Genomic DNA, 12081 nt, shown 5'->3' with positions numbered 1-12081 from the left:
ATAATAATAATAATAATAATAATAATAATGGTTTGGGAGCTATGAAAACTGCAGAATACAACTAGCTACTTTGAGGCTCCTTTGGAGGAGAAAAAGTGGAATAATAATAATAATAATAATAATAATAATAATAATAATAATAGTTTGGGAGCTATGAAAACTGCAGAATACAACTAGCTACTTTGAGGCTCCTTTGGGGGAGAAAAAGTGGAATAATAATAATAATAATAATAATAATAATAATAATAATGTGATCCAATACAACAGCCAGCACGGTGTCTGCTGTGGACTCATTTTGTTGTGTTTCAAATAACAACAACAACAACAACAATGGTTTAGGAGCTATGAAACTGCAGAATACAACTAGCTACTTTGAGGCTCCTTTGGGGGAGAAAAAGTGGATTATTATTATTATTATTATTATTATTAATAATTTTTTAAAAAGGTAAAGGTTTTCCCCTGATGTTAAGTCCAGTTGTGACCGACCCTGGGGGTTGGTGTTCATCTCCATTTCTAAGCCGAAGAGCCAATGTTGTCCGTAGACACTTCCAAGGTCATGTGGCCGGCATGACTGCATGGAGCGCAGTTACCTTCCCGCCAGAGCGGTACCTATTGATCTACTCACATTTGCATGTTTTCGAACTGCTACGTTGGCAGGAGCTGGGGCTAACAACGGGCGCTCATTCCGCTCCCGGGATTTGAACCTGGGACTTTTCGGTCTGCAAGTTCAGCAGCTTAGCGCTTTAACACACTGCGCCACCACCAGGGGCCTAATAATAATAATAATAATAATAATAATAATAATAATAATATGAAAACTACAGAATACAACTTGCCACTTTGAGGTTCCTTTGGGTTATTGTTGTTGTTGTTAGTTGATACACAAGATTAATACACAGCAAACAAGATCACTATGCTGATAGTTGTATTGCATTACACATTGGACACTTCCCAAGTGTCTAGGACTGTGTGATGTATTGGCGAATAATGCATGCAGATCCGAGTCAGGTGGCCTTTTGCAGCTTTCAGGTGGTCATTTTGTCAACACCAATTGTTTTCAAGTACTGGCCAAGGTCTTTAGGCACTGTACCCTGTGTGCTGATCATCAGCTAGCATGCCAATGTCTCAAATCAAGACACAGCTTCCTAAGATTTACAGAGCTACTCACAGAAACTTCTCAGCAAGCGAGAGTCCAAAAGTGGCAGGCTAAAACCCGGAACCTCAATCGGTGGCCGAGACCGGATGATAAATTCTCTCCTGGGACACAGAAGGCTGGCCGACTTCAAAGGCGCTGAACAGACTGCACTCTGGCATCACGAAATGCAGAGCTAATCTTAGGAAGTGGTGCCACAAAGTGGAGTGCACAACATGCGAGTGTGGAGAAGAGCAAACCACAGACCACTGACTACAATGCGGTCTGAGCCCAGCCACATGCACAATGCACCTTCTTACAGTGATACCAGATACCATCTGACCTGCGCTTATTATTATCTGACCTGTGTAGCACTCCAAGTGGTCAGCTTCTGCTCAAAGGACATTTAGCATCATGCCAAGTTTGTAACTTTGTTTGTGGTTTTTTATGCATTATTATTATTAGTAGTAGTATTATTATTACCTGACCTGTGCAGAATTATTATTGTTGCTGTTATTATCTGACCTGCGCTTATTATTACCTGACCTGTGTAGCATTATTATTATTATTTTATTATGACACAGCAAACAAGATAGATATGCCAGATTTCATATCACAAAATCACAAGTCGAACACTTCCCAAGTGTCTAGGACTGTGCGATGTATTTTCGGATGATGCGTGCAGATCCCAGTAGGGTGGCCTTTTGCAGTTGGCAGATCGTGATTTTGTCAATGTCTATTGTTTCCAAATGCCGGCTGAGATCTTTTGGCACGGCACCCAATGTTCCGATCACCACCGGGACCACCTGCACTGGTTTCTGCCAGAGTCTTTGAAGTTCAATCTTGAGGTCCTGATAGCAGCTGAGTTTTTCCTGTTGTTTTTCGTCAATGCGACTGTCACCTGGGATGGCAACATCAATGATCCAAACCTTTTTCTTTTCCACAACTGTGATGTCTGGTGTGTTGTGTTCCAGAACTTTGTCAGTCTGTTATTATTATTATTATTATTATTATTATTATTATTATTATTATTATTATTATTACTTCCCGGAGGTGAAGTGCGTTAAAGCACTGAGCTGGAGACCGAAAAGTCCCAGGTTCAATCCCCGGGAGCGGCCGCTGTTAGCTCCAGCTCCTGCCAACCTAGCAGTTCGAAAACATGCCAATGTGAGTAGATCAATAGGTACCGCTCTGGCAGTCATGCCGGCCACATGACCTTGGAGGTGTCTACGGACAACGCCGGCTCTTCGGCTTAGAAATGGAGATGAGCACCAACCCCCAGAGTCAGACATGACTGGACTTAACGTCAGGGGGAAACCTTTACCTTTACCTTATTATTATTACCTGACCTGTGTAGCATTATTATTCTTATTATTCCCTGATCTGTGCAGAATTATTGTTGTTTTTATTATCTGACCTGCGCTTATTATTATCTGACCTGTGTAGCAGCATTATATTATTATTATTATTATTATTATTATTATTATTATTATTATTATTATTATTATTATCTGATCTGTGCTTCTTCTCCTTCATAATAATAATAATAATAATAATAATAATAATAATAATAATAATAATAATAATAATAATAAATAAGTCAAGTATTGGCTAAAGAAACCAAACCTTTCCAGGTCAAACAAGGCAAAAGGATCTTATAACACCTTAGAGACTGAGAGAACACAGTTGTAGCATAAGCTTTCATAAACTAAATCTGACTAAGCATCTAGGCACGCATCTGAGGAAGAAGACTTACTCTGAAGCTTATGTTACTGACTTCTATTTCTCAGTCTCTAAGGGGTTACAAGATCCCTTTGCATATTGAATTTGTTAATCAATTCAGCTGTTAGAAAAATTCCAGAAGCTTCCATTCCATAAGAAACAAGCAAAGTGAAGATAGCATATCCCATTGAACTTCTCATCACTGTGGACAGTGGGAAGGCAGGTATAGTAAAATAATTCAACGCTGGCAACAGTATAATCTGGAGTAAGAAGTCTTTAAGTTACATCAATACATTACAGTATTATTGTGCAAAATATTGTAATGTATCATTATATGGTTAAATGAATCTGTGTCATGATATCCTTTTATCATTGCAGTCATCAGATGACATAAAATATATTTATTGATTTTCTTTCCACATTTCTCATAAGCCAGTAGTTCTTCTAACATGTTCACTACTACAGCCATTTTATGAATCTAAATTGGCACTCTTTTGACATACGTTTTACCTTTGATTTCTTTTTTTAATAAAGGTCATTATGCAGTAGAGCTTTCCCAATACATTGCGAAACAATGATTCAATTGGTAGCAACAAGGCTATCAAATAACCTCTCTGTTCACATTGCTATTTGATTGTCATTTCTGAGAAGAAAAGAGAAGGACAGCTGGGGCAGCTCTAAAATTTGCTACTTAACAAAAATAATTGGTTTTACATGAAAAATTATGAATTGTTCAGATATTCTATAAATATATACTGCAAGACAAAGATTAGCTCAGTGAACAGGTGGAGAGTCTCTACAATTCCATGCAATCAGGAATCCCACTTTCCAGACCACATGCAGAGCCTCTCCTCTTCACTTTCATTCCCTATACATGATTGGGATGAATCATGCATGGAATAAGGTTAGCATGTTCATTTGATTTTTCTCCATTAAAATATAATTTACAGACTATAAAAACTGACTTATTGACATTGCTAGTGCTGACAAGGATATGGAGGAAGGATTACTTCTCCTAACATTCAAGTTGGACTCAAATACAGAGCAAGAAAACATGCAGCCAAACCATGAAGAGCCCCACACTTTGGAACAACAGCAACCTGAAGTGGACAATGAAAAACTTTCCCCTCTTCTGGATTCAGAGAAAGGGCAGGATCAAGACTTTGAGTTGGAGACCAGGGGTTAAGTATTCTGGACTGGTTACAATTAAGAACAGATGGCATTCAAGTGCAGAGATCTAGTCACTTGCCTGAGAAGAGGGCCAGCAGGTGGGATCACTTGAGAGATCTGCATAAATAGCTGAGATTGGAATAGAATAACTAGTTGCTGGTAGCAGCGTCAGTATTTAGCTGCAGCTTGATGCTTTGTGCCTTGAACCCATGAAAAATTGACTGTTGGATTGTAAACTATTCTTGGAAAATACGTTGGTGAGATTTCCTGCCTTTGGAATATTGGAACAGACTTACAGCTTATTCTCTTCCCCATTTTGCTTGGTTGATTGATTAATGTGTTGATCTCAAACTGCCCCTGGACTATATTTGTGTGTTTGGCTGATTTACAGAGACTCACTGGACAGGACTCTGACATAATTGGAATTGAGATTATAGTCCATCTAGCTTAGTAGTGTCTAAATCAGTAATGGAGAAAGCTTTCACATTTAATCTGCATGGGATGTATAAGGATTGTCTCCCCCAAAATTCCCATCCTCACTGAAACTGTGGATACTACTAAGAAGGATGGAGGAAAGATAACTGGTGGCAGTTCCAGAGTTCTCCACAAAGCAATGCCTCAGCTGGCAGCCATTTGAATAGTTTCTTGAAGAGTGTGCTGTGGGAATGTAGCAATGCTGTTATCTTTGTCCCTATGATAGCATCCTGGGTAATGATTAGCTGAGGAGCAAAACTGAAGTTTAAAGCTGCCCAAGTATAGTTAAGATGAAAAATGTTCTCTCAGATGATATCCATGTATGAATGAGATATGTGAACATGTACATGTAAGATTGAGAGATGGTGAAGAATGAATATGTGAGAAGGCATGTTCCAAAATAGTTCTCCTCACTTTGGGCAGTTGCCCCACACTTGATTGGTAGAGAGTCTTGAACATTGAGCCCCTTAGGTTAAAATTGCGTTTTCATCATTGGTCTATACAGAGCTTTTAAATGTTTCAAGAAGGAATAGGGTTGTAATTTCTCATTATGGTGGTGGTGGTGGTTGTTGTTGAATGAAAGAGCAATTTATTTTTTCAATTTTTGTTCCATTGTGAGAACAGTACACCTAATTTTTAGAAGACTCTTTTTGGTTTGGGAATGATTGTTTCATATGTGATATTTTTGTGCAGAAGCATCATTTACAGTGCTGGTTGTAGAAATAATGAGTAATCCTGACTGTGCAAAATATATGAACCTGTAGAGGACTGATTAAACTTGTATTGGAATATCTTTTGAATGTACTCATTGATAACACAATCCATTTTATATTCTGATGTTTGTTGGCAGATAATGATTTTTTCCACAAATAATGAAATATTATATCAAAATACTGTGCAAAAATCTGAAAAATTGTACTGTCCTTTCCCCCAAAACGGAGAGTGTTCCTTTTGTGCATATGAATATACAGGCGTATGTGTATGGTTGCAGGAAACAACACTTCCTATGAAACATTGACAAGTCTTAGTTTATTTTGTCCTCTTTCTTCTGTTTTTCTTATCAAGAAAGACTTTTCCCTGAAGTCCAAATATGGGGATGACTAAAACATTTGACCTTCTCTTCCTATTACTTTTGATTACAAACTCAGTTCCCTAGTCTCCCTCCCACCTTTTATTTCAATAAAGTATTGGCTCCTTTGCAATTTGTCTTCATACCAGCTTTTGTTGGAGAAAACAGTCTTCTCACCTACTAGTGAAGCTTAATGTGAGCCAGACATTTCCAAGAAAATGTTCCAGAAATTACTGGGGTTCACAATGGCTTCTTTCACAAACCTTTATTGTGAATGTTCTGTTCTAACTGCAGTTTTACTGAAATGAAAAATGAATCTTGTAATTAACTTTTGAATACTTCCTGACATATTAATTTTATTAATTACATTATATTATTGTGAAAACAAATAATAATTAGTTTCATGTAAAAATACTATGTTTGAATATTTTCAAAATATTGTTTCAGGTGCTATGAACTATTAGCTCCCAATTGATTAAGATAATTAGTTGTTATCCAGGTCGGCCCCTGTGCTTGTCAGCTGAAAAGCAGAATGGACTCACCAACAGATAAGATTGGTATTTATGAATCTCTGGAGGATTTTATTTGGAAATGGAGAAAGAGAGACCTAGGGTGCATTTACACTGTAGAATTAATGCAGTTTGACAGTACTTTAACTACCATGTCTCAATGCTATGGAATCATGAAAGTTGTAGATGTGTAAGTTCTTTAGCCTACTCCGACACACAGTGCTGGTGTCTCACCAAACTACAACTTCCATGTTTCCATAACATTATGCCATGGTAGTTAAAGTGTTGTCAAGCTGCATTAATTTGCCAGTATAGATGTAACCCTAGATTGAGAATGTTAGGAGGAAAGAATAAAATTAACCAATGGTCCTATGGGAGCCAAAACATTCGTTTGTCTAAAAATAACACAATATTGAGGACCATTGACAAAAATATTGTAATACAGAACAAGAAAGTACATCAGGTCAAGGAATATTATATAGGAGAACACTAATTTCTCATCCCAGTAAAGGATGGGGCTCTAAGGTTTTTAGGTCTTGTTTCTACTAAATCCATTGGATACTACAAAGAGTAATTAGATAGTGGGTAAGTACTTTTGTCAGTCCTAATTGACCCCCCATCCCACAAAAGACTCTTTATTTATTTATTTACAGCATTTATATTCCGCCCTTCTCACCCCGAAGGGGACTCAGGGCGGATCACATTACACATATAGGCAAACATTCAATGCCTTTTAACATAGAACAAAGACAAACAAACATAGGCTCCGAGCGGGCCTCGAAACTCATGACCTCCTGGTCAGAGTGATTCATTGCAGTTAATTGCAGCTGGCTTGCTCTCCCGCCTGCGCCACAGCCCGGGCCCCTTTGAACTGCAAAGGGGCCGCATTTGAAAAGCTATTAAGAAAAATGAAAATTGTGAGATACTGAAGCTGCCACCCACTCCAGAACCCAGGGCCTTTCCACACAGGACTGAAATCCGTGCTTAGGAGAATTTAAATAATCTGCTTCAGTGCAGTATCCAGTCCACACCTACCCACCCAAACCCGGGCTTGCCCAGCGGGGTGGCTACATGCTATCCTGAGACAAATGACATGAAGCCACCCCAAGCCCTCAATTTAGCCCCTAAAACTTACTTTAAATAGTTCCTGGCTGCCATAAACCCTCCCCTTGAGTTCTCCTGGAAAAGTCCAGGAGCCCAAAAGGTGTGGGATTGCAGTGGAGGCTCTCATCCCCAGGTTTTCCCAGTAGTGAGTCCTCATAAGCCCAATTCTCCATTAGACCTGGGCCTTTCAGGGTACCTTGGTTTGTTCTGAATTAATTCATTTTTACTGAAGGCATTGTTTGGGTGCCTCCAGCCCTCAGATGTGGTAGGGTAATGTTCCCCAGGCAAAGGATTCCAAAGCATACAATTGGAGCTGGGGATATGTATTGTGGGTGTGCATTCCCTGACTCCAATGTTTACCCTCTCAGATACAATCCTTTATATCAGGAGTGTGCAATCTTTTGACTTCCCTGGGCCACATTGGAAGAAAAAGCATGGCCTGACTCACCAGGCCAGGCCTGTTGCAGGGGAGGGCGCCCCGCCCCCCTGGTCATGGAGGCCATGGTGGGGTTCTTCTTCCCAGAGGCCCTTGGGGCGGCGGGAAACTTTCCCGCCGCGGGGCGTCTGGGCCAATCCTAGGCGGGACCGCCCCTGCCCACCATTGGCCAGGCGCTCCTCAAGGGGCGGGCCCCCGCCGCTGCCCAACCCCCGAGGAGCGAAGAGCAGCAGTTGGCCGTTCGTTTGCTTGCCATCCCACCCACCCTACAGTTCATCATGTTATTGTTATCGTTATTATCGTTTTGTCACAACTCTGGCTTTGGTGTGTGGCATGGGCCCCAGATCAGCTATGCTTACTCCCCTCCCCCTCATTGGTAGGAGGAGGGAGTAGTATCGCGGTCACTGAGCGGCGCGTTGGTACCGATTACCGGATATGGTTTCGGTCGTGCCTGCGATTTCTTTCTGGATCGAGCAGCAACGGGCTGACCGATCATCAATCCGGGACCCATGCACGGCTGCCAACCCTTGTTCCTGTATCCAATAAAATGTTGTGGCCAATTTATACCCAAAAATCTGCAATGTGTTGTGTCCTTATTTGCAAAACATCCGAGCGGAGAGTGTCGCCCATACCCAGGCAAAAAGAATTGTCTTGGACTTCATACTTCCTTAAAAACTGAAACCATGCATGCTTAATTGAGCTGCGCAAAAATTCAGACGCGGGTTGTAAGTTTTTCAATAAATCTGTACTTACAACCCAATTTAAAAAGCCAAAGCAGCACCCCCACTAAACACAAATGAATCAAATCACCTATTTACAAAGTTCTCGTAAAAAGTTTGTTAATTTTCCATGAATCAGCTTGTTTTTCAGTGCAAGCAAACCCTCCTGGGAGGCGCAGCCAAAATTGCCATGCCACATGCTCTTCTTAGCCTTTTAGGACTGAGGAAGAGGGGAAGAGAAGAGTCGCTGTTGTTGTTTCCCTTAAATACAGGGAAACATAAATACTCTGTCACCATTGTGGGAGTTGGGAGGGATATTGAGGGTAGCACAGGAGCTCAATTTGCATGCAGTAGCTTTTTAGCTTAGCAGCTTAGGATCCTTTTAGAAGCAGCTAGCAGTTGACTGCTTCAATAGCTTAGGATCCTTTTAGGATTCATTTGGGGTTTTTTCCATTTTTCCCCCTTTGGTTGCTTTAATTTAAAATTAATTAAATCTACAAACTGCTTGCTTTCTTTTCTGTTTAATTCTATTTTAATTATAGTCTACCTACCAAACCTGTTCCTTTCTTTTGCCATATTTTGGGGCAATTGTAGTACCAAGTACCAACTGCAACTACCAACCTCTTTCCTCGCTTTCCTTTCCCACATTGAATATATATTATTGCTTCAAAAGTATAATTCTAGAAATTGCAGTGTTTGCTTTATTTTCTGTTTCCTGAGAGGAAAACCCCTTGGCAAGCTGCTGCAGGGACATATTACAAATATTTTGTGGTCAGTTGATAATTCTAATCTACCAACCTACCTGTTCGTTTCTTTTGTCATTTTTGGGATCAATTGTAGTACTATTGTAGTAAAAGTGTGACAACTGACAAGTTTCATTCTGATAGCTGTTTAAAAAATTAGAAAACCAATGTCAAAACTAGACTGAGAGAGAGTGTTACTCAGCCAAGGTGCTGAAATTGAACAAAAAAAAACCCCTTAAAAATCAGTGGATGTGCAAATCCTTCTGAAACTTTGGAGAAATGATGCCCTGCTTATGTTGTGTCATTGTAGACACATTCAAGGGGATAGCTCTTGTAGGGTTTTTAAAAAAAATGTTGTTCATAAAAACTTGTTTAAAATTCCCCAAATCAGTGGATGAGCAAAACATTTTGAATCCTGAGGAGCTTACAGTAGTAAATGTGTCCTATATGTGTAGCAAGTTCCATTCTGATGGCCATAAAAATGATGATGAAATGAGCCCTGGAATTGTTCCCATCAGCACGAATGGACAAAGTAACAAAATGAAATAACAAAATTTTGGAATTTTGAATTTGAAACAAAATGGACCTCTCAAGATAGAATAGAAACAATTATGAAAGGAAACGAGGGGGCATACAAAATTCATATTTTAAAATGAAATTGACTTTTGATGTTTTGCACACCCCTAGTGCTTACAAACAGTGAGAGTGTATGGCACATGAAAGCCTTATGCATGGTGCAGAAAACACACTTTAATTTTTTTTCACAATTCATTTCATGTAACATTGCAACAGAGTTCTTTTGGTCTTAATTTCATTAGTTAATTTTAACAGTTTTTCATTTCTTCTTGCCAAACTGTTTGCAATTATAATGTGAATTAAGGATAATACTGATACGTGTGAACATAACATACTCAGATTATTCCATTCTGTTTCATTGTCATCTACAAGGGTCATGCTTGAAAACCATGGAATAGAATTACAAAAAAATTGCAAAAAAAATCATAATGTTTTAAGTAAGTTCACAATTGTGTTAGTCTGCATTTATAGTCATGCTGGGCCATGGGTTGGACAAGCCTATTTTAGATGATAGACTTTTTTTATCTTGTACAACAGATTCAGGAGCAGATGGGGATGATTTGTGCATGCAGCGGCAGCAGTGGGCATGGTATCAAAGTCTCAAGAAACTTACAACCTAAAATTCAACTGTGGGAAAACAGTAGAAGAAAAAAGAGGTAATCACAGAGGTAAACTGGAAAGTTTTTTTTTTTTTACAAGATGGCAACCTGAGCAGTCAGCACTCAGCACGAATCTTTACTTCCCCTTTCTTTGATTCCCTGAGGGTCTTCAACTTGTAAATTTAGATTTGCAGTTCACAAGAAATGAAAGCAAGAAGTGTTTTCCCCCTCAAACACAATGTGAAAGTTCAGTTGCAGACTTGGGGCTGTTTTGGCCACATATTGTGAGTGTGTATAATTAGTCTGCCTTGACCTAGTTTTCCTGCCATGTTACATTTGATTGATGCACAGTCCCTTCCCTCAAAGTACTCTGGAATCTGTTTGCAGCATTTGGGCAGGATGTCTCTATATTTAAAATGACGTAAAGTGCTTGCTTCTTGCTTTTGCATGTTAAAGTGCACACTAGTTATCTCAAAGTGAAAAATGCTGTCACAATGAGAGACATCAAGAGTTGGGAGGATGCATTATTTTTCAGGAGCACTGAAGCATGGAAAAGACATGATATCAAGGTAGCAAGTGTTTCTTGATAGTTGCTTTGATGTATTGGAGAAAGGTGTCTGCAAAAAAACTATATGGAGTAATAGAGTAGAAATACATCTGTCTACAAAAGAACTGACAAGAATGAATATTAATTTCAGAATGTGTCTCGTATCTGTTAAAAGCATTGTCTCTTGAAAAACAGCAGTGAATCTTGAAAAGAAACAGACCTGTATATATTGTCCTCACATTTGGATAAACCATTACTGATGATACTATGTTAAATAGTACTAGGAGTACTTGAAGGATTTTATATTTTTACATTCATTGTGAACTGTTCTGCTCTGCATTTCCCAGAAAAATACATAGATTCTACATTCTAATCCATGTGCTTTTGCTATGTTTATTTAAATGAATTACTTCATGGATTAATACAAAGACAGGACAAAATGAGGTAGGCGTTGGAAAAACACAGTCAAAAGTGATATGCATCAGAAGCAGAATGATTTTAGGTCTGACGTGTGTCAGAAATAGAATGATTTTAGATCTGCCATATACCAGAAGTAAAATTATTCTAGACCTTACTTTCTTCAGTATTGTTGGGCTAAAACTTGTAAATGTCTTAATATGTATGTATGGTACCAGAACCTTCAAAAAATGAGGGGTGAACAAGTTTATGAAGATATGACTAAAAAAAAGGTGGGAATGAATTTCATGAAATACATTAAATTGTTAGACAATGAATAAAGTTGTGTATCTAGAAAATGTTTGCATTCATCCACAAAAATCACTTTTCACAATTATTCCAGTCTTAGTTTCCTCTAGGATTCTTTAAAATTATATCATCCACATTGCTAGGTCTAATCCTACCATTTGCTCACTCAATCACAATAAACTTTATTAACTATTTAATTCTGATCTCCCTCACGGCTGCTTAGCATGGTATATACTGTAGCAAGTAAAATCTTAACTCCTTTCCAGCATTTCAAGGCCGAGCCATCTCAGACCAGTCTATTTTTGTTAACATGTTGGCCTGCTTCTCAAACTTGGATTCCTAGAGGAAAAATCCAATCAAGTCCAGTTTCAACGGTTGTTCCCTTTCCTATCCCTGACTCTGTAACTCAGTTAGATAACTCAGTTTCATTTTTAAAAGTAGCTCATTCAAGATTTCACTTTTCTGCACTAACCGGATTAATGTGACCAAACACTAATTATGGTACAACTGTCATATCTAGGAGGATATGTTCTCAGGTTTTTTTTTTAATGGATATATGAAATTGCATATCATAGT

General features: G+C 38.8%; 1 long non-coding RNA gene across 1 annotated transcript in view; it reads left to right on the top strand.

Moving 5' to 3' along the window:
- The first annotated feature begins 3938 nt into the window (after positions 1–3938).
- Positions 3939–12081, top strand: part of LOC103278908 (uncharacterized) — a 193391-nt gene continuing 185248 nt past the window's right edge. The window contains exons 1-2 of the long non-coding RNA XR_010006706.1: positions 3939–4281; positions 10192–10310. This is a non-coding gene — a long non-coding RNA (uncharacterized LOC103278908). The remainder of the gene's footprint in view (positions 4282–10191; positions 10311–12081) is intronic.

The sequence above is a fragment of the Anolis carolinensis genome, chromosome 5, assembly GCF_035594765.1.
Source record: "Anolis carolinensis isolate JA03-04 chromosome 5, rAnoCar3.1.pri, whole genome shotgun sequence".
Taxonomy (NCBI): Eukaryota; Metazoa; Chordata; class Lepidosauria; order Squamata; family Dactyloidae; genus Anolis; species Anolis carolinensis.
The sequence above is the reverse complement of the archived record's forward strand: the minus strand, read 5'-3'. Positions and strand labels throughout refer to the sequence as shown.